The 24,982-nt window shown below is 31.2% G+C and overlaps 1 pseudogene; it reads right to left on the reverse strand.

Moving 5' to 3' along the window:
* Positions 1-20,550: 20,550 nt before the first annotated feature.
* LOC120602575 (uncharacterized) lies at positions 20,551-20,669 on the reverse strand (annotated as a pseudogene).
* Between the last annotated feature and the right edge of the window lie 4,313 nt (positions 20,670-24,982).

Here is a 24,982-nt window from a genome sequence, read left to right on the forward strand (position 1 = left end):
TACCTATGTCTTCATATGTTTAAAATCACCTTATTAAAATATGTTTTAAAATTATCTTTATGCATTATATGTTTAAAGTCATCTTATGAAAAGAGGGTTAGAGTGGATCTTGTTTCTAAAATCCGTAAAAACTTTTTAAAACTTAAATATAATAGTAAGAGTTTGTTACAATTCCCATACTACTTTCTTTTTTATATTAACAACATAAAAGTAACCAACATAGATTTCTTACTAAAAATCTAGGGGGAAATCCTATATTTCAGTTATTCTTATCTTCATTTCCAAAAATTGCCAATTTCTTTGTATTTTCCCACAAAATGTGCATGTCATTATTAAGTAGAAAGTAGTTATTGATGAGCATGCTAAATAAAAACAGCTCTCATATTTCTTTAGTTACATTAAGATTTATATACTTTAATAAAGCACAACATTTATTACCCACTTGGTTTATTTTTTACCCTCAAATATTAAATTCATTTAACATTGGAATTAATTAATCATTGTGACAAGAGAAAAATTATGAAATGTCCTAAATTAAGTTACATCTGGCCTGAGTGTGAAAGATACAAGAGTATCTAACAAGTTAATAGCTGTGATTCAAATAACAAAAAAAACTGCTCTCACATTCCTGAACATATGTTGGAACAACCTCCAGAAAGCTATCTAAAAAGAAGTAGCAAACCTCCAGATGCCACTGCATCTTGCTTATGTATGAAAAATTGGTATTTCTTACTTACAGACTGTACACCTCTTCTAGAACTGCCCTCACTTTATCTTTTCCTGCCCCTTTTATCTGTAGCCAATGTTAACTCTTTTAAAACAACGTACATCTTTCTTCCCCAAAACATAATGTATAAAAGAGCCCATCAGCTCCAGGATGCTGGACAATTGCCTTCACCTAGAGCTGCTCCTGGTAGTTTAGACTTCATTTCCCAGGACCTGATCCTTTTCTGACTAGCGTTTGGCTCAATAAACTCTTTCTTTTAGAAAAGCTTTTAGCCATAAAAGGTTTTTTTTTTCTTTAATAATTGAAATTAACATTAAAGAAGTCTTTTGTGTTTTTAATTGTGTTCTATTTCTTGCAAGATGTTAAGATAAGAACCGTTCAAACCTGTGAAGAATTTTTGCGAGTTTATTTGAGCCAAACTGACAATTGTCTGTAAGCAAAATCTCAATGAATTGAGAAAATGCTCTGCAGAATAGCAGTTTTGCAGTTTATTTTATATGTAGAATAAAAGGAGACTTAAGGAGGGTTACATAAAATTCATTGGTGGTAAGTTAATGGGGCATGGGAAAGCAGAGCAGGAAATCTCTGGGATTGGATTAAAAAGTAAAACGGAGAGGTACATATTTCTTTTACATTGGAGGACACAGAATAGTTAATATTAACATTTTTAGCACATAGAGATGGTATTTGGGGAACAAGATAACAATGAGGGGTTCTATGGTCTCCTGTGGTGCAGGTGGTTGTTCCCTGTAGGGTATAGAAAGGAGATTCTCTGACATTTCAAGGGTATATGATTTTAGATGAAAATGACAATACGTTTACTTAAGATAAAGATTGACTTTTGTCAGGGAAGCTACAGGCCTAGGATGTGACTACCCTCCGTGACTCGCTTTTTAATTAGGAATTTTTATGTTCAGATCATCCATCTTATGTGGTTACTTTTGGTCTCTGAGGGCCCACCATACTGGGCTCTCCTGAGCTTGTCAGGTTTAGTATGTGGCCCCTTTTTTTATCTACAAAGAGAAATAATTTTTCAGTCTGATAAAATTATATTAAATTAAAAAGTCTACATTTATATTAAGATAAATGAGGTTGTATTTCTTTAAGGTAAATTTTCATGATTATCACCTATATTTTTGTTTTACAGAATGTTGTCCAAACTCCGTGTCTTCTTTTTTTCTTAATGCAAATATGCTATTTTCTTTCATGAGCCATGTAGAAATCTTTGCTAACCCATCTGGTTTAAAGCCACAGCTTGAATTTTAATAAGGTGATATTATTTATTGTACCTGCTCCTATAAATTGTTCAATGTTTGCCCTGTCTTGCTAATTCTGTGAATGGATCAAATTGCCATTGCTTTTCCAGAGAACTTGGAAATAAGTGCTGACACTCAATCAGTGAGACCCAGGGTTGTGAGAGCTTAATGTTTACAAATCCAAAGTGAGGGCTCTAGATTTTAAACAAGGAGCCTGATTTATTCAATCCTTCAGGATACCTTTTGGAGATAGTAAAATGAGATTCTTTTGGAGTTTTGATACTTCTTTCAGGCTTCTGAGACATTGTTACTTTTAAAGAAGTGAAAATACATTAAATAGAATACCCGTGGGCTTTAAAGAGTTCACTCTAACCCAAAGTAAGATAATAAAAATTACAACCAACAATATCTACAACAATATCTATTACAATGAAATATGTTTACTTGGTAAACATTAGCTGAATGTCCTTCCGGTCTGTCCTGATGACTTTTTTGGTTATATTGGGTTGTAGTAGGAGAAAATCATAATCTGGATATTTAAAATTAATATTTATCCTAAGATGTAAGAATCGAGAGAATATTTTCTGTCCTATAAGGATAATGACACTGTTTCCATTCAGTTAAATATTTGTTTTATTTGAGAGGTAGAAAGCTAGCACTTGACTGGAGATTAGTAAAAGATGAGTGTTTCAGATGGATGGCCACCCCTTTTGTTACCCCTAGGGACTTGCCTTCTGTGAGGAAGTTCAAGTCATTAAATAAAACAAGTAAACTTCCAGAATGATATAGATTTTTCAGAGGTCTTATTAATTAAAGTTCGCAGAACTTTAGAAAATTGTGAAATGCCCTCTTCTGATACTTCGTCTATTGTGTTATTTGATTGTCTGATTTAAATATATGTTTAATTAATATTAGTATGCAATAGCCTAGAGAGAATCGGAGTAAATGCCCTCTGGTCGTGAAGTGATTTGGCACTGATTTTCAGAGGGAGCAAAATGAAAGGTTATTGACTAAAGGCCTCTTCTAAAGATTCTAGTTCCTCACAATACCATTCAGGATGCCACCAGTCTCTGCAATCACCAAGATCAGAGGCAGCAGAAACCACACATTCCCTTTCTAAGAGTTAGCAGCTCTCCAATATACTATAGATATTATGTCTAGTTCCCTATAACTAACACCTATAGTCTTGAATGAGTGTCCTAAATCAAGGATGGACAGAAAATTAACACTGACGTGTTGAATGTAAAAGCTAGAGAGTAAACTAGTAGAGGAATCAGAAGTTTCTATCCTTAGGTCTTTAAGTCTCTGACAGCTGTTCTTTACTTATAAAGATGATGCTTCCTCAGGTATCATGCCAGAAGTGTCCAGACTGACTTCCAAACCATGATGAAACCCATCTATTTTTGTTCTATTTAGAAAAGTGTCCTCCACTAATTCCTCAAAATATTTGGATAAATATTCAGTATAACTTCTTAGTTAAAGGAGATAAACCAACACTGATGAGTTGGCTAATGAGCCCTTTGACTTCAAACACTTAAAACGTATTTCATTAATAATAGGGTTTAAAGTCTAGAAACATTATTTTTTATAGAGTCTTACACTGTTCTTTTTAAATTGAGGCTATTCTTTGAAGCATGCTTTGTAAAGGTAGTATTTTGGATCAACAATATTACATCTCAGAAAAGGGCTCATATGTTTGGATTTTAAATTTGCTGTTTGATTTTACTTTTTTCCCCCAACAGAACTTCCTTAAGTTGTGACTTAGGATCTCCCTACTGCTTTTAAATTCTGACAGAGTTCTGGCTTATAAGCTCAGCAGGTTTTCACAAATTATAAATCAACAAAAACACAAAGGGATGTGCATAATGAGAAGTCATCCTCATATACAGTAGTAGTACAACCCCTCTCTCCTTCCTCTGCTTAAGTCACAGGACGCAAGATTCTATTCTCTAAATACTTTGAGCCAAATTGTGTTTTGAGGTGGACAGAATAATTAGGAGTCAAACCAAAGCACAACACCTGACAACTTTTTTCTGAAATCAGGCCACAATCAGTCCAGTCTCAGCTTTAATCTTATAGGAATATAAACCTGTTAGTAATGACTTTTTTTTTTCTACTAGAAATATACTTTAAACATATAATGTAAGGCAGGGAGCTTTATTTTAAATTTCTAATTTTAATCATGGGAGAGGATCTTTCAACAACTTTTCTTTTTCTTATTAGCAACTACCAGAAGGCATGTAGAGTCCAGTTTCAAGAGAGCAATTTTGTGGGAAGGGTCGCTTGTTGTAAAGACATGTCACTTCATTTAGGAAGAAAATTGAAATTGGGCCCCAAATTTTCTGTGAAATGTACTTTCTAAAGGAAAAAGCCAATCATGCAAAGTCTTAACTGATCACTAGTGAAAACTTGTACTAGGAAAAATTAATAATTCAATTTTGAATCAATAGGAAGAAACTGTAATCTCTCATGTGACTATAAACTTTTATAATGGGACATCTAAGGTTTCAGAATTTGCTTTTATTATTACTCGTTTTAGGTAGATATAAATCACTGGTCCTTTTACATTAAAGCTTTTACATTATTGGGCAAAAGAAGAGAAGCATGGCTGAAGGAAGAAAAGGCTTAAAAAGCTACAGTGAATAAATAGAACATATGTTAGAATGTGTCAAATATTTATCAGATATTTAATTCATAACCATGTACAGATAACCTGTATGATCTAAAATTCTTCTTTTAAATAGAAGGAACTCAACTAGATCATAATCCTATAATTCAGACTCAAAATTTTACTATTTTGAATCCAAATTAAATTAACCTAATTCTTCTCTCTACAACATATAGCACATCAAAAATAAAATAAATGTTTAATACTTTTTCTTCTTTTGATTGAATAGATTCCACTTTTATTTTTCCTGGGGATCTGGCCCTCACATTAAGTTTTTATTAAAGAGATATTTATAGTTAATATACAATACTTTAGAAATAAGTAATTAAAAATCTTTGTTCCAGTGTTAAGTAAGTTAAGTAAGTCTTTTGGCCTCATTTTTCTTTCTTTCTTTTTTTTTTTCAATATCTAAAATAACCTCTTCTGCTGTCATCATTCTCTGGAAAATGTGAAATTTATTGATTGTTTTACTTTTTCAATCAATAATAAAAGCTCTTTATTTTCTCATTTTAAAAGTAAAAAAAAGATAGGAAGATTCCATTAAGAAAATGTTAATCATGATAATAGAAGAATGGTGCATGGATTATTATTTGCCTTTAATAATTTGACAACACTTAAAAACTTTTGGGTTATAATTTCAGTTTTTTAAATTAAACCAAATGATCAGTAGCAGCCACCAGTAGTATGCTGATATAATTTTTTATCAATGGGAAACAAATTTGTAAGAGCTCTATTCATTTTACTGTCATAAATAGCTAAGATTTGAAGTATTATTATTTTTAAGTGGAGAGTCCCTTAATGAATTGTGTTTCTGTTTTACAAAAGACAGTGTCTCAAATGGACTCAGCATATACTTGCTTACAAAACTCCCTCCTGATCCAACATACCCTAATAGACTTTGTGGAAAAAAACTAGTTTCTAAGAGATAGATGACTAACCCAGAAGTAGATGGTTTTCAGACATTGCATCAAAGATGGTTGATTACATAGATGGTATTTTAATTTTTTATTTTAGAATCTCTAAAATAATTCCTGAAGAATCATAGGTCGGGCTACTTCATCAGCTTCTTATAAGAACAAAGAGAGTTCTTTTTTATATATCCCACAACATTGATATCACATATTACCACTAATTGGAATAAATTCTTACCTTCCCAATTGTAAGTCAGTGCCGTTCAAGATTCCTTTATGATAATGTGGTGAGAGTGGCCTCACTTTCATCTATTAATGTCATCTCTTGTGGGCTTGAAAAATTCGCCAGAACTGATTAGAGCAGATATTAAATGATAATTGGACATTTAGTGCTCGTCAAACAGAAAGTGACAGATGGGGCACTAATTAAATTATAGTTCTGACATTATTCACAATGGTTTATGACTCTTCAGTGATGACCTTCATGCATCCCTTCTCCCTATTTTTTTCCCCCTTTGGTGGAGAAGGAAGGCTAAGAGGTTGATTGATAGAAAAACTATCTCTTCAAAACACTGAGCAAAAAAAGAAATGTTTAAGATGCCTCCTTTTTAAAAATATTAAGATAAAACTTTTTAGGTAGTGAATTGACTAATCATAAAACAAAAGGAAAACTTACTGTGAAGGTAATGAATAGGGAGAAAATATCTAGGTAATCCTAAAAAAATATACAAAAACAGATTATAATAACTCTATTTCTGGAAAGGGTAAAAACCTTTTTTTCTGATTTGAATAAAGAAAAAATAAAATTCTAATATCAGAAATGAGGATGCAATGATTTTTTATTAATGCCTTTTTTATTTGTTAACTCAACCTTGCATTACTAGCTATCTCCACCAGCGAAATGAAGCAACTTGCTGAAAAGAAAGGAGTAGGGGAGGAATTAAAAGAAATTCTAAGCTACAGTTGCTGAACCAGAACTGCATTTTCCTTTTCAATTAAAAGAGAAAACACAGTGTTAATTACTTTCTAACTTTAGTTTCTTTAATTTTACTGCAGTATTTAATAGTCTAAGAAAAAAGAAAAAAAAAAAAACCTAAGTAAAAAATCTCAAAGGCTTTTATGCTTAGCTTTAGGTTCCAGCAGTGAATAAGCCTCTGTCTAGTGACTAATCACAGTTTAACTTAAAAAATAAATTATTTTATGTCATGTCTCTTTCCTAGAATTTTCTAGGCATTTTTTTCTGCTTACAATATGCCCAGCTTTCGTTACCATTAATGATGAGACTTAGGTCTGTTGACTAATGAGAACATGATATGCCATCCTCCCAATCACATACATACTCTATAGAGTGAATGAAATACAAGGAAAGATTATTTGCTTTTACTAATAGGATCTTTTCAATGTATAAAGGCATGGAAAAATAATGAATGTAGAATTTATTTAGATTATTTTACCTAAACATGTTCTATAGTTTAGATGTGATAAGGTACTAGCCAATTTGATATAAAGAATTAAATAGAATTAGACATAGAGACAGGGTTCTAATTGACCTGGCTATCTGTAAAATCTGGAATTTTCTTTACCCTATAAAACCTTACTTTCTTCATTGGTAAAATAACATGGCTTTAGTTGTTTTATAAGTCCTTTCATACTTTCAAAAGTCTTATATTTGTTATACATGACTTTTCATGTTTCAAGTCAATAGAGTCAATGTAGTTTCAATGTCAATAGCTGTTTTAAAAGAAATTTTAATACAACATATTACCAATCGAATAATATTTTTGTATTACTCAAAAAAATGTAAATGTATTCACTAATATAGCTGAAGAGTAGTGTTTTAAAAAAATTCTGGTTAACAGCAGGCAACTCAGCTATGTAAAATCTTTACAATATTGTTTTCATGTTTGTTATTGGATATTCAGGCTGTAACTGTGGGCATTAGAGATGTTTGTGTATGTTTATATAGGCCTTTTTGTTAAGCATTGTCTTGCTGCTAAGATATTTCTCTTTATCTTTCTGAATATAAGCAACAATTGTCTTTTGTACTCCTGGTCTGATAATTCCACTAAAGTACAATATGAAGTTTTTGAGCCATGACATATTTTTGACAAACTTAGAGATTATGGTTTCCTTTAACCTTTCCCAAATGCATACAGAAATATAGAATACAAACATAGAATTTTGTTTGTTTGTGTAACACTTTTGTCAGGGAGAAACAACTAGTTCTATGGTCTATGCTTTCTAGAATTTTCTTTTTCTCCTTCATATACCAGAATATTTAAATTTCTCCTATCTCTGTCATCTTTATGTTTTCCATGATACATGAGAAATCACCATGACCAACAGTGTTTCTATGGTTCCACCTGGAAGTTACCTCAGTGTTGTGGAGTGTCGGTAACTGGAGACTTGGGTTCAATTAAAATGCTAGGGACTTTCTTTCCATTGTCCCATTTATTGCAGGACATCTTCTCTATACACATTCTATTTGCAGTTTAAATATTCTCCTTTGCATAAAACATGCAAATAAAATTATAATCACATAAATTCTAGTTTCTGTTTCTTTTATATTTTTAGAAATGTATCTGCTTCAAATGCTAATGATGTGCCTTTCTTATCTTGCGCCTTACTCTAAGTGTGATTGAGAGGGCTGTAGTTCTCATCATGTTTTATAATACTCGCTTATTACTCCTTTTAGCTTACCAAATACAAACCTGTGTGGTTCAGTCTGAACCAGAGCTAGGATGATAACGTGAAGTAATTCTAGTCCTTAGACATGCCAAACCTTTGTTTTCACCTACAACAGCATTTGTGTAAACAACTGACTTGCTGAAGGCATAGGAATGTAGCTATGATCAGCTTGTTATTTTAAATTTAGCTAATTATATAATATGAAACTCTAACATTATGTGTTTAGCTCATTGATAATGTAAACTTCAATGAATAATTTAAACTTCAATAGTTTGTATTATGAAATTTTCATTTATGAATGTTTTTCTATCCTCAAAAGAACTGAGGAACAAAGAATGAAGACACTATCAGTAGGTTCAGGTGTACTAACAACACCTACCAAAGAATGAAATGTTCTGGTGAATACATGTTCAGCTTGAAAGAGATCGTAGATATTATTTAAGCCAACATATGCAATTTGAAGAGACTGAGAATGAAACATGATAGAACTTTTCAGTTGTCACAATCACTTGGTAGATCTGAATCAGGAGCCTGTTGACGATCAGTATAGCCATCTTTCAATTTTCTTAAGTGACAATAAATTACTTATCTAGGACAGAGGTTATGCACATTTGTTTCTTCGTTTATTTGTTTGTTTTAATAAAGAGCCAGATAGTAAATATTTTTGGCTTTCAAAGCCATATGGCCTCTGTTGCAACTACTTGACTCTGCAGCCATAGAAAATATATAAACAAATGAGTATGACTGTGTTCTAATAAAAGTGTTTCACAAACAAATGATTGTGTTAGCGAGAAGTAGTTGGGCAACTCCTAATCTAGACAATTTCAAAGCAATATAATATTTTTAAAAATCCTAAGCTGCACACTTAAAAATTAGCTAAAAACATAAAGTGTATATTATGCATATTATTTCCAAAATAAATAAAGCGAAAACCCTAAAAAGATCACCTTATGTACCACTTATCTTTATGATAAGACAGTTGAGCAATTGGGTGCCTACTCTTAAAATGATAGTGAACAATAATTTGCAGTTAGTTTGCATTAATAAAATTATTTCTCTAAGTATATTGACATACCCATACATGCACCTGTATACACTAAACACATAAAGCACACACACACAACATAAATAATGACAGGTCAAGAGAAACCAAATGATTACGGTAGAGATTTTGGGAGACTATCACCTGGAAGTCTGAACTGTGTGCCTTAAGAACCTTGTAATCAGTCACATATCTGTTTTAGCAAGACAGAGCTTAATAGGGAAACACATCCACCAAAGGGGTTTATGTTAATGCGTGGTCTAGTTTACACAGTTCAAAATAAAATACCTATAATATTTAGCATAGATATATTTTTGGTGGAAAAGAGATAAGATCTTTAAAGAAACCAAATATTTTCCTTTGCTTTTCTCATTTCTTATGAAAAGCCTTCACAATAATTTTTTAATATGCGAACCCACTCATCTGATTTTTTAAGAAATTGATCACGCTCTCTTTTCTTTTATTCTTTCTCTCTCAACATTCTTTAAATTTTGGTGAGAGCTTGTTAGATATGAATTCCCTTTTCAAAAACTCCTGTTTTGTTGTATAAAACATAATTGTCCACAAGTCAAATAATATAATGGTTCCTGGATGACAAGTAGAGTCTACAGGGAGCTAGCTACTCAAGCTATACTGATACCCATCTTAGATGATCAGTCTAGGAAAAGGTACACTGAGGAAAAAAGGTTAAATTTTGTCTTTTCCAAATACATATTTTTTACATTTTGATTGAGGTGCAAATGAGACATGATAAACTATACATATTTAAAATTTATATAATTAGTTTTGACATATGTATACATTCATGAGACCATCACCACAATTAAAGTAATAACCATATCCATCATCTCTAAAATTTAACTTGTGCTACTTTGAAATCCCTTCTTCCTTCTCATCCCATCCATAGGGAATCACTGTTCTAGCTTATATCAATATAGATTAATTTGCATTTTCTATAGTTTTTATGAATGGAATCACAGTGTATATGGTGTCTTTGGCTGGCTTTTTAAATAAAGCACAACTATCTTGTGATTAATCCATGCTGTTAGTGTAGCGATGTCTTTTATTTCTTATTGCTGAGTTATATTTCATATTATAGCTATTCTACAAGTTGTTTATTCAACTATTTATGAGCATTTGTTTTTTCCTATATTTTGGCTATTATAAATAAAGCTGCTATTAATATTTACATGTGAGTCTTTGTATGAACATATACTTCGATTCTCATGGATAAATGTCTAGCAATAGGAATGAACTGACTAGGTCATATAGTATGACCTATATTAGGTAAATTTTGTTTTCTCCTAATATTTTTGACTCAAATTACTCAGTAAATAAAGGAAATCCCAAGGAGTTGCAAGTCACCATTTTTAAAATACATTAGCTTTAGGGGCCACCATCACATCCATTTAGCCCACCCCTTATTTCTGCATAGCTATAATAAAGGTTTTCATGCACATGACTGAGACCCACATCAACAATGTTATACAACATTTCTCTACTTTTCTGTCTCAGGGCTTCCTCCGAATTTCAGAACCTGTGTCATCCCATATGTAAGCATAGCCAGAAGGAGAACAGTTTTTTCTCTGCCAGTTGCCCTACAGATTTGTCAGCTCCTGCAATCATGTGAGGCAATTTCCTTAAAATAATGCTCACTTGCTCTCGTGCTCTCTGTCTGTCTTGTCTGTCTGTCTGTCTGTCTGTCTCTCTCTCTGTCTCTCTCTTCCCCTCTCCCCACCTTCCCTCCCTCCTATTGATTTGGTTTCTCTAAGTATATTGACATACCCATACATGCACCTGTATACACTAAACACATAAAGCACACACAGACAACATAAATATACACAAATGTACACAGAAGGGGTTGGAGTGTAAAAATGGATAAATTTCTTGGGAGATATAATCTTCCATGGAAAAACTCATTGACTTTCAGTAAATTAGGTATGATTGTATGTTCCACATTATGTAAAAAATGTTTCATGCAAGTTATTGTTTTCTTTCTTGTTTTCTCTCTATTTGAGAGATGTATAAGATGTATAAGATGAGAAACTATAAACATGTTCTCAGGTAACTGTAGAATTTTCTTTTGTTATGAAGTTTCTATTTCAAACAAAAGAACTTTAAAAACTGAAAAAATAATAATTTATGAGATTGAAAGTGTGAGTCTCCATAGAGCACTCATGAGATTTAAGTACTAAAAATCAATTCCGCAAAGTGGAAACCCAATAATACAACTGCATTCAATTTATTTCTAAAATAAATGCCACTTACAACATTGTGGATAAGAAAAAGAAAGAAAAAAGTATATGGTTGAGGAATTTAAGCCTTAACAATACGGAAACCTCTATTTTCAAAAAAAAAAAAAAAAAACAAGGACAAAAGCATAACAAAACAAAAATACTTGAAGCTGGAGACATAGAGCTTATAAGTCGATTTGAATTCTGACTATTTATTGTTTACTCAGTATACACTTAATTGTGTCAATCAAGAAGACAGGTTTTATTTATAATACATATAATTCATAAAGAAAATTGTGATGGTTAAACTAATCATTTCTATTAACAACTTTCACTATTTATTGTGGCTGAATTAATTGCACAGAGACTAGTTATAGTGGTTAAAATAACCAAAAAAATAAGATTGTCTGTTAATTAGCCATTGCATACCCAGTTGCAGATTGTCTTACTTTGACAAATTTTAAATCATAGATCTAGTGGAGGGTAAAATAACAAACAAGGCAAAACTATGAACGAGTTTGTTAATACTGTATAAAGTATTAAAAATAATGAGCTTGTATTTTAAACAAGTAAATTATATTTTATTAATAAAACATGTTTTGATTTATTTAGGAACACACTTGTGTCAATTAGTTAATGTTTATAAAAGAAAAAAACTTATTAAAGTTCACTAGGGGCCAAGAACTATTCTGTGTGCTGTATAAATCAAATGACGTAATATTCATAAGAACTATTTGAAATCAGCACAATTATTATCCCCGTTTTATTGACAATGACCCTGAGGCAGAGATTTGTTAAGCATCTTCCACAAGGTTTTACAGCCAGCAAGTGGCAGAATCAGGCTTGTAACCCATGCCCTCTAACTACTAAGTCCAGCTGTTAAGCACTATACTGAATATATTACCTCACTAGCTTAATTTTATACATAAATGCATTTTTCCATTTTTAATGACAATAAGAATACTTAGGGTTTAACTAAAGTTACTGTGGAATTAAAAATAAAATCTGTACTGAAGGCAACAGCATATTAAAATCGTTCCTTCCTAAATGACAGGACCGTGAGCTAGACTTCTAATTAGTTAGCTTTTTATTCAAACACCTTTTAAAAATCTAATCATCACAGCAGGATGACAAAAAACATATCATTACATGTGAACTAGAATGAAGCATATCCACTACACTCGCTGTGAAATAATTCTTGGTATGTCATAAAGGCTAAACATCATTCTGTTTAACAATGACTTGTGTCCTGTTAAAGACTGTCTTTCACAATAACTCCCAAATTAGGTTGAATTGAGCCATCGACCTCCCAAAAGAAAATTACTTCCTGTAGTCATATATTCTCTTTTCATAAATAAATTATGTTCTCTCTGTCAAGCCTCACTTTCTATTTTTGAGTTTCAAACATTTATTTATTTTTTTCTTTTTCAGCATTATCAAGAGATTTCATGGCATAGCTGGCATGCTATAATCAATTTATGGTTTAGTTGCTTTCCTTAATGTGGAAGGGTAAGAGTTCAGCCTCTGTCATGATGTGAAATAAATTAAAAACTTAGAAAGCTATCTTGATCCTCTCCACTCGAGTATGAAAATAAAACGATGATTTAAAAAGTACTTTAAATAATGCCAGTGCATTAACTTAAAATCAAAGAAACATTGAACATAAGAATGATGAACATTTTCTGTATCTTATCCCATGGGATGCTTTCTCACTGGATGAAAAGATGTTCTCCAGTAGCCGAAGGGTGAGAGATAAATAGCATCAGGTGCCTAAGAAAGTAGTTTGGTATGAAGTCATCTTTGACATCTAATAACTCTTTCTAGGATAGAGTACCATTACAAACATCTCAGAATAAGACAATTGGTTTCCAATGAGAATCCCACTAGTTTATGAAAATTATACATGAGTTTTACTAATACTTCAACAGGGTAAAATCATTAAAAACTGGATATGCCCATAATATCTCAGGCATTTTATATATATTGTTGCATTCAATCTGCAAAACTTTTCTGCAGGTTAAATGTAATTATTTCCATTTTGTAGATGAAACTGGGGTTTCAGAAAGGCTCAATTAAAATAGCCTCAAATCACAAAGTTCATAAGAGACAAGACCTCATTAACCTGTCTAGTGGACTGGGACGGAAAGAAAAAGAGGGTGATTTACCATGTGTCTGTACAGGCTTAAACTGTGCCTAAATATTTTGAAGACTGTTTCTTGCTAGGAAATGTCTGCAAGCCAGTTCATTCATGTCTCATTCTTCATATCCTTATTTTTTTTCTCTTCCTCTTTCCCTGTTGCCTAATGATCACTTACACAGTCCACATAAAAAGATCTTTTTTAGCCTATCATAGACTAAAAGCATGCAGGTATTTATTAAAACTCATCCGATAATAATGACAATTAAAGCCGGAGATTGGAAATACCAAAGGAATGACATGTGAGTCTATAAACTGAAGTTTGACTTGGGAGTATTTTATTTATTTTATTTAATTTTTTTTATTTTTATTCTTCAGTTACAGTGGCATACAATATTATATTAGCTTCATAGGTACACCATAGTGATTAGACATTTGTATAACTTACGAAGTGATTACCTCGATAAATCTAGTACCCATCTGACATCATACATAATTATTAAAATATTATTGACTTTATTTCCTATACTTTACATTTTTATGACTATTTTGTAACTACCAATTTGTATTTCTTAATCCCTTCCTCTTTTTTTCACCCAACCTCCAATACCCCTCCCATTGGGCAACCATTAAAATGTTTTCTGTATCTGTTTGTTTCTGTTTTATTTTATTTTTTTATTTTATTTTTTAGTTTTCACAAATAAGCAAAATCTTATGGTGTTTGCCTTTCTCAGCTTCATTTATTTTATTTAGCATGATGTCCTTTAGGTCTATCCACATTGTTGCAGATGACAAGATTTCATCTTTTTTTTATAACCGAGTAATAGTCCATTGTATATCTGTAACCATTTCTTTTTTAGCCATTCATCTAGTAATGGGCATTTATGTTGCTTCCATTTCTTGGCTATTGTAAATACTGCTGCAGTGAACATAGGGATGCATATGTCTTTTTGAATTAGTATTTTGGGTTTCTTCAGATAAGTACCCAGAAGTAGAATTACTTGGTACCTCTTTATTTCTTGGTATAGCCTTTGTTTTAAAGTGCATTTTGTCTGATATAAGTATTGCTACCCCAGCTTTTTGTTTGTTTCAATTTTCATAAAATATATTTTTCCATTCCTTTACTTTGAATCTGTAAGTATCTTTCAATCTGAAGTCTCTTGTAGACAGCATACATAAGGGTCTTGTTGTTTTATCCATTCAGCCACCCTATATTTTCTGATTAGATCATTTTATCCATTTATATTTAAAGTAATTATTGATAGATATGTAGTTATTGACATTTTATTGTCATATTTTTATTTTTTAATTAAATTTATTGGGATGACATTGGTTAATAAAGTTACATAGGTTTCAAGTATGCAATTCAATAATACATCATTTGTATATTGTATGGTGTGTTCACCACCCAAAGTCAAATTTCCTTCTGTCGCTATATATTTGACCCCCTTTACCTTTACCTACCAACCCCTCTCCCCCCGCATTCCCTCTGATAACCACTAAACTGTTGTCTGTGTCTATGAATTTTTGTTTGTCTTGTTCATTTTATAACCCACACAAGAGTGAAACCATATGGTTCTCAACTTTTTCTGTCTGACTTACTTCACTTAGCATGATAATCTCAAGATCCATCCATGTTGTTGCAAATGAGAAAATTTCATCTTTTCTTATGGCTGAGTAACATTCTATTGTACATATGTACCACAGCTTCTTTATCCAATCATCTATTGAAGGGCACTTCGGTTGTTTTCATGTCTTAGCCACTGTGCATAGTGCTGCAACGAACATCAGGGTGCATATATGTTTATGGATAAATGTTTTCATTTTTTTTGTGGTAGAAACCCAGAAGAGGGATTGCTTGGTCGTATAGTAATCCTATTCTTAATCTTTTGAGAAAACTCCACACTGTTTTCCATAGTGGCTGTACCAATTTACATTCCCACCAGCAGTGTTTGAGGATTCCTTTTTCCCCACAACCTCTTCAACATTTGTTATTACTTGTCTTATTGATAATAGCCAGTTTTAAGGCGATATCTCATTATGGTGTTGGTTTGCATTTCCCTAATAGCTAGTGAAGTTGAGCATCTTTTGATATGTCTGTTGGCCATTTGTGTGTCTTCCTGGGAGAAGTGTTTTCACTCATTTTTTAATTGGACTGTTTGTTTTTTGTTGTTGAGTTTATGAGTTCTTTATATATTTTTGATATTAGTTCCTTATCGGAGGCATTGTTTGCAAGTCTCTTTAACATTACTTATAATGCTAGTGTGGTGTTGATGAACTCCTTTAGCTTTTTTTTTTTTTTTTGCTCTGAGATTAATTGTCTTTTGATGAACATAATTTATTTGAACATCGTGGAATTTATCAGCCTTTTGTCTTTTTGGTTATTACTTCTCATGTCCTGTTGAAGGAATTTTTCCTTAGCATAGTAGTCATAAAAATATTATCTTTTGTTATTTTTTAAAAGCTATATTACTTTTCCTTTTCCATTCAGACCTGTAATCCACCTGGAATTCTTTATATCTAGTTGTGTATAAGAGTCAAATTCTACAGTGTTTAAATATGGAGACCCAATTGAGCCAGCATCATTTAATTAAATAGCTCACTTTTACCTCTCCTATACAGTATCACTGTTATAAGTCATGTGCATATATATTTGTGTCTGGGCACTCTATTTTATTCCTTTGGTACATTTGTGTGTCCTTGAGCCAATACCAGTCTGAATTATTGACTCAACAGTCTTGATATCTGATAAAAATAAGTCCTACGTTTTTTCTTCTTCAAGAGTGCTAGTCTATTGTTTTTCATTTTTTTTTTTTTGAGATATAATCGATACATAACATATTAGTTTCAGGTGTATAACTTGATGACATAATATTTGTATATTGTGAGATAATCACAATAAATCTAGTTATTATTTATCTTCATGTATGGTTACAAACATTTTTTTCTTGTGATGAGAACTTTTAAGATTTAATCTCTTAGCAACTTTCAAATATATAATACAATATGGTTACAAACATTTTTTTCTTGTGATGAGAACTTTTAAGATTTAATCTCTTAGCAACTTTCAAATATATAATACAATATTGCTAGTCTATTCTCGACTTTCTTATTTAGGTATAAATCTTATAACCTTTCGTCGAGTTAAAGTTTAACGAGATGTTATTAAATTGTAGATCAGTTTGTGGAGAGTTTGCATGCATGCGATAGTACATTTTCTAAATCAAGGTCATATCACATTCCTCCATTTACATAGATCTTCTTTAATTTTTTGAAATAATATTTTATATTTTTTCTACATAAAAGCCCTGCACACTTTTGTTTAAATTTATTCATGGACAGTAATGTTTTTAATGTAATTTTAAATTCAAATTTTACTTTTTAAATTTCTATCTTCTTGTTTAAATTATATAAAAATGCATTGATTGTTTTTCAACTTATTTCCAATAACCAAAAATCACTTATTAATTTTAATAAATTACGTGTAGATATTTTTGTATTTTTCCATAGACAATCATATATGAGAATAATAAAAAGTATTATTATTTTTCCTTTTTCTACCTTCCTTTCATTATCTTCCTTGCCTTAATGCATTTGCTAAGACATCTAATACAGTGTTTAATAAAATAGTAATAGAAGGCATCTTTGTCTCACTCCTGTTAAAATTAAAATAATGAGCTATCAATTGTATTTTTAATTATGGTTATTAATATTCAGTTTTATACTGTTTATATATGTAGTTTTCAGTTCTCTGTTGAAGTTTTCAATGTTGCCACTTTTTTTCTTCAAATATCTGAAATATAGCTATTTTAAAGCTGGATGATGGCAATATTTTAAGCCTCTGTACATCTCTTCCTCTTGTCTTTGTGTCTCTTTAATGTTATTCATGTTGTCTTCTCTCATTGTATGCCTAGTTATTTTTTAATTGTGTTTTAGATGTATTATCAAAATTGGTTTGGGAAAAATTTGATAATTAGAATGATATTATTTTTCTCTAGAGGGATTCTTTGTGTGTGATTCTGGAGGTGAGTTAAAGTCCTAGCACTTTGTATGTTAATCTTATTTGAGAGAATGAGATGATTTGAAATTGAGCTGAAGATGACTTTTAATTTACCCTTATTCTTATGGCACAGTTTTTAAAGCTTAAGTCCAAATTGAAATAATTAAGCAGATCTACCTTTTCTGACTAAGTTCTGGATTCCAGATTATGTTATTCTAGTCCCATAAGAGTTGAAAGAGTTGCTTAAACCAACATTCCTCGGGAAATTGACTGATTCCAAAGCTGGCACAAGAAAGATACAGAATGAACCTAGAAAAAATTGTTATACAGAAAAGTAAGAAATTGCTTAAACAATGATGGGGATCTATCAAAAAGATGAGAAGCTACCTTAAAAAGGCTCCCATTGACAAAATATTGGAGCAATTTAAGCCCCAACATAATGAAATAAAAAAATGAATTTAAATTATTGTAAATGTAAAAATTCATTAGTCTATATCAACAATAAATAAATACAAATAGCCATTAATTAATTAACTAATTAATTAACAAGGCATAATCTGGGCTCTTGCTTACAGTAAAATGAGAAATGCTGTTTGGTAAATGTGGTTAGAGTGCTGAAATTAAAAAATCGGTATTTTTCAAGTACCACAGTAAAGATCGAATCAGGCAGGAATCATTTATGCATGTTAAGTTTAGGAGAAAGACTTGATAAGTAATAGGATATTTGTCCTGTCTTAAAAATGTTAAATTGCATATTCATCACAAGGCAATATAATCACTATACAGTGGAGAAATTAGACATCACTTTGACTGAGTGAGCTGCATGAAGGCTGCATGAATCGAACATTGTGGTCTTTCACAACCAAGGCCACCTAAGTGGGAGAACATCGTGCGCTTTCCGATGTAAGAAGACACTAAGTTGCTTATGTTGTGTTTTGGCTGAGAATGTAACGAGGAAAGGGGAAAAAATATATATAAGGATAGTTCTATTTAAAAAGGGTGGGGAATTACTGTATAGTAGAAAACATTAATATCATAATAAAAAAAGTTGTGAAAATGTTCCACAGGTTAAGGAGGTTATGGACACCTGGCAACTGATCAAAATAGCTGACCTTAGATAGGAAACTGTATTGGAGTGGGGAACTGTTACAAATGACATTATTAGGTCAGTTGATAAAATTGATTAAAGTATTGTATCGATGTTAAATGTACTGAAATTGTTAAGTACACTGCCATTATCTAAGAGAATATCCATAGTCTTAGAAAAGATATGCTAAAAGTATTTAGAGATAAAGACCATGATATATTGCCCTGCATGCAGATATTTCAGAAAAATTAAAATAAATTTGTATATGCATACAGTATAACGCATTAACAATAACTGAATTGGTGTAAAAGGTATATTTGACTATCATTATTCTTGAAATTTTTATGTACATTTGGAATTATAGCCACGTAATTTTTTTAAGATTAATAAAACTCTTGTTCAACATTTCAGCTACCCTGTTCATATCAGTAAATATCTTCAGGGAAGACCTAAACTCCTCACTTCCTCTCCCTGAGTGATGTCCTCCCCTGGATTTAGGCCAGCAAGATACCCACCCCGCTTTGTTTTTTTAGCTTTCCAATGCCCCTACAAAGATATTCAAGAGGGTAGGTCCAAATTACTCAATCTGTCATTACTGTCGTGGAATCAATTTCATCTTTTATTTATGTCAAAATTTTCAATGAAAAATTGAAGTACAAAGAAAAATAATATGCAAATTGTATAATGAATTCCTGTGTACCTACAACCCATGTTTTTAAATCTTTACAACTTGACATATTTTCCTTCTTTTTAATTACTTTTTAAGAAAGTAATACAGAATATTTTCTCATATTCCCACTTTATCCTTTCTACATATAGCAACTATCATTATTTTGGTGATTATCATATTCACGCTTGCATATGTATTTAAAGTATAAAAATGTCTCTATAATAAACAATAGATAGGATTGTCTGCATGAGTTTAATTTTATAGAAATGACACACATTTATATAAAATTATTTTCTAATATTTAATATTTAAATGAACATTGTATTTATTAAATTTATGCTGACACCTCTACTTTATTTACATTTATTTATATCATATGACTATACCACAAATAATTTATCTATTTCATGAAAATGTCACAGTTTCTACATTCCTCTCTTACAGATGATGCTACAATGAATGTGCTTCTATTGTGACTTATTGTGCATATCGGCAAGGATGCGTTTAGGACCACGAATATAGGGTACTTACTGAGAAGGAGGATTCCTGGGGAGTAAGGAATGTACATATTCATTTTTACTAGCTATTTTCAAATTGCTCTCCAAAGTGCTTGCACCAAAATAGCAATGCTTTCTTCAGCATTGTTGAGATTTACTGTTGCTCTCTAGGCTTTCCAAACCTTGATACTATCAGACTTTAAAATTTTGCCTATTTGATAGTTATTAAATGGTATCTCGTGATTGTTTAATTTACATTTCCCTGACAACTAGGCGAGTTTGTAGACACTTAAAATGTGTTCTTTCTATTTAAGTTCTGTGAATAGTTTAATTTTGCTCATTGTTCTATTTGATTGTTTTTCTCTTATTGGTTAGTTAGAATCATTTATCTATGGATATGACTCTTTAGTTATACACAATAGAAATATAGTCTTCCAGTCTATAGGTATATTTTTTCTGTGTAGTATTATTTATTTTTTAATTTTTTTCTTTAGAAAAATTAGTTTTATTTATTATTTTTTAAATTAATTATTATTATTATTTTTAGGCAACGCAACCCTTGGTTGACCTCACAGATTGCAAGGACCTTGTCAGTTTACAATCCCTTATTATTTTTTTAAAAATTTTTTACGCCTACAGCACCTGGTCTTCCTAGGTGGTCTCCCATCCAAGTACTAACCAGGCTAGACCCTGCTTTGCTTCCGAGGTCAGACGGGATAGGACTTGTTCAGGGTGGCATGGCTGTAGACTATTTTTTTTATTAAATTTATTAGGATGACAATAGTTAATAAAATTATATAGCTTTCAAGTGTATAATTCAATAATATATCATATGTATATTGCATTGTATCTTTACCACCCAAAGCTAAATGTCCTTCCATCACCATTATCTGACCTCCTTTACCTTATCCACACCCCTCTTTTCTCCCCTTTCCCTCTGGTGACTATTAAACTGCTGTCTGTGTCTATGTGTCTCGTTTGTATGTTACTTTCAGTTTTGTATCCCACATATGAGTGAAATCATATGGTTCTCAACTTTTTTTGTCTGACTTATTTTGCTTAGCATTATAATCTCAAGATTCATCCATGATGCAAATGACAGTACTTCATCTTTTCTTATGGCTGAGTAATATTCATGGTATGTATGCACCACATCTTGTAGTACTATTTTTAAATCAGAAAATTTTAATTATATTGAAGCCAAATTTAACATTTACTTTTTAAGATTTTTTTGTGTCATGTTTAAGAAACTTACAACAAAGTTATAAATGAATTCTACCCTATTTTTTCTGAATATTTTAATACTTTAATTTTTATATTTAAGATTTTACTTCTTTTAAGATGCTTTATATGGTATATGCTCTAATACTTTTTTTCCTACATGGATGTACAGTTATCTCCAAACCACAAATTGTAGTCAACATTTGCCCCAGTGATTGCTGTACTACTGTGTTTTGTTTTGAATTTCAATTTTCCATAGAGAATTGGTTGTTTCTGGACATTTTACTGTTTTCTATTAGTCTATTAATCTAATCCTGAATAGATATCATACGTTCTTAATTAAACTCAGTTTGCAATATTTTTACCTTACAACCTTAAAGAAAAATTGCCTATTCTCACTTACACTACATGTCTATAGTTCTCTTTTATAATAACCCATGAACCCAGGCTGATGGATCAGCCATTACATTGTAACATCATTATTATTTTTTCTATTATAAATTGTCTTTCAAACCATTTTTAATTATCTTTCAAAGAAAAATAATACTAGTAGATATAAATACATATTTATCATTATGAATAAATAAATCAATAAAACATACTTTTTCATCTCCTCTTTTCACTTCTCTCTATTCCTTCCAGCAGAAGCTTTCATCTAGCACCATTTCGCTTTAACCTAAACTTCTTTTAGCACATCTTGTAGTGCAGGTCTGTTGCCCTCAGTGTCTGCCTACCTGAAATATTTTGTTTCATACTGTGAAATAAATTTTGAGATATGGTAAAATATAATCATCTAACTGATTCTATTTTCCTCAAAATTGTCTTGGCTATTCTTAGCTTTTCCATTTGAATTCGTCAAGATGTTTGGAGAACATCTTTTATGTTTAAATCTAAAAAGAAATTTTATCGAATATTTTATTAATTTAGTAAGAATTAATACTGTTATGAATTGATTCTTCTCATGTAGAAGGCCGGCATTTTTCTTCATTTTTTTCCAGTATTTTTAACAATTGTTTTATAAGTCTTCTCCAAAAATATTTTGTTTATTTTTTTATATTTAGCCCTAGCTAATTTTAGTGCTTGTTAGTATTTAATGTTATTGTAAAATTTATTGTAATGTGATGTTAATATATACTACTTAACTCTTATATTTATCTATATGATTATAATGTAAAACATGTATATTTATATCTGTATCTATATCTATAGTTACTGATCTAACTATAGTGACCAAATTTTTATTACTCAAAGTTCAATTGGATCTCTTTCAAATATGCTAGGAGTTTTAAAATTTTTTTGTTTTATGTTTTGGTTTGTTTTTATATTTTTAAACATTTTAAATATTCATATTTAAACTCTGTACTAGTTCTATTATTTTTTGAGAGTTTTGCTTTTTGGGGGCCAGCTATCTCTTATTGAAAGTGAGTCATTTCTTTTTGTGGTTTAAGAGTTTTGACTACGAAGTCCTGTTCACTCGGAGTTATCTAGAGGAACCCTGTAAAATGAGTTTTGAGAGTCTCTTCCATTAGGAAACTTTAGTTATAGCTATTCTATGTAATATGGGAGACTTATTTGCTAGCATGATTATATTAGGTTATTTTCTTGCTGATTCATAGGGTATATAATTATGTGAATAGTGTAAATTTGTACTTCAAAGTGAATGAGTTATAGTCCTTTGGTTTACAGGTTGTCAGGTGTGATACCACTCCCACCCCCACCCACATACACATGCACCAGAGTCAAGGTGAGACAGAAAATTTTACCATCTCTATGTATAGTTTTATTTTCTCTAACCCAACCTATCTTTGAAGATATTTTTCTTGAAAATTTTTTGATCTATATTGTGGCATTTATTCCAGTTTTACTCCTTGCTCTTTCCTGTGATTTTTGTATCTACGGGAGTACTAAAATCCAAGCCACTATGTTTGGTACCTGCAAATGGCTTTGCAGACTCAGAGCTATACAGCTCTTACCATTCTTATTTTCAGTTTCTTATCTATATTTAACCTCTGGGATTTCTCTCAGTTTCTTGAATCTGCTGTACATTTAAATAATGTTTGCTATATTGCATCTAGGCTTTTGCTATATTGCATCTAGATGTTTTGGAATGGGAGTACATTAGGATTAACTAGATTGTCATCTTGCAAACTGTAGACATTTTCGTATCATGTTTATAGCTGCCTTTAGTTTTAGAGGAATGTGAAAAGTTTTTATGAAAATATTAGACTTGTCTAAATATAATGTATTATCTTTAAGAGAAAGAGACATATAGTCATCCTGGAAAGTCACGGGGAATACATTAAATTTTTGTTATTAATACCAGATTTTTATTTTTATTTTTGGAGCAGGTTTTCTGCAACTGTTAGTGTCTATTGGGTCCTGTTGCTTACCTGTTTGACCTGCTATTATTTTCAAGACAATCAAGAAAGCTGAAATAGGTTGCAAATGAGCTTTTTAGCGTTCAGGCTAGGGAAAGGAATAAATTGGTCACTGATAGTTTCTAAAGGCAATGGATCATTTAATCCATAGCCTCCAGTAAAAATGATCACCTGCATGGTAGATGTTATAGAAAAAGTCAAACTACTGTCATCCAAACCTGAAGTGGTGTAGAAAAAAAATTATTTCAACTATGAAGAATGCGATGGCCATATTTGCCAGCAAGATAGCTCTCTCTTCCTTTCCCTCTGCCCCTTTTTTCTTCTCCTTCTCTCTCTTTTATATTTGTTTCTTCTTTCTCCCCAGTCCAGACCTTTCCCAAATACCCCTCACACAAACCTTCAAGCAACTAAAAGTTGTTTCAAGGTATCACGATATATCTATTAGAATAGTCTAAATTGAAAAATTGAGTATCTTAAGTATTGGGGAGGATGTGGAACAACTGGAAGGAGTATTTCTTGAACCATTAAACATATACCTGCATGCAACCAAGCCATGTCATTCTGAGGTATTCATTTAAAGAAAATGAAAGCACATGTCTGTACAAAGTTTTGTGTACAAATGTTCATAACAGATTTATTTGCAACAGCCAAAAACAGAAAACAAATCAAAATTCCATCAAGGATGAATAGATAACAAATTGTGGTATATCTATCTAGTATAGGAATAAAGATTTATAAAAGTTAATAGAACTATACAATCTGAAGAACAGAAAGAAAAAAATTAAGATTGGAAAGATATTGATCAGAGTTTCAGTTACCTGTGGAATAATATTAAGTGGTCTAAAATAGTCATTCTGTGACTGTCAGTGGGGTCACAGAAAGAAAGAAGAAAGAGATTAGAGCAGAAAAAATTGCTTAAATAAATAATGGGTAACTATTTCTCAGATGTTGTGAAAAAAGATCAGCTTACGAATTACCTAAAACCCTAAACAAGATATGTAAAAAACAGACAATACCCAAACACCATGCTTTAAAAATTTTAAAAGCAGCCAGAGATAAAAAAATGCATTTTTTTCCTACAGGGAAATGCTTAATAAAATCAGAAGAGGTTAGTGTCTCCAGAAACAATGTATGCAGGGAAACAATGCAATAATACCTTTAAAATAATAGGAGGAAAAAAACAGTTTTATGCCAAATTAAAAAAAAAAATCTTTTGAAATGAAGGTAATCTAAAATAAATCAAGATAATGAGAGCTGAAATAATTTTTCTTCCATCAGAACGGCACTAAAAGAAATGACAGAGAATTCTTTAACCTAAAGAAAATTAGTACCAAGTAGAAAACTTAATCTATATAAAAGAATGAAGGGTAATGGTATTGGTAAATATATAGGTGAATATATAAGGCTGTTTTGTGTTTCTTAATTTCTTTAATAGAGAGCTGACAGTTTTAAGCAAAAAAAAA

Source organism: Pteropus medius, unplaced genomic scaffold (genome assembly GCF_902729225.1).
Source record: "Pteropus medius unplaced genomic scaffold, Ma_sr-lr_union100, whole genome shotgun sequence".
NCBI lineage: Eukaryota > Metazoa > Chordata > Mammalia > Chiroptera > Pteropodidae > Pteropus > Pteropus medius.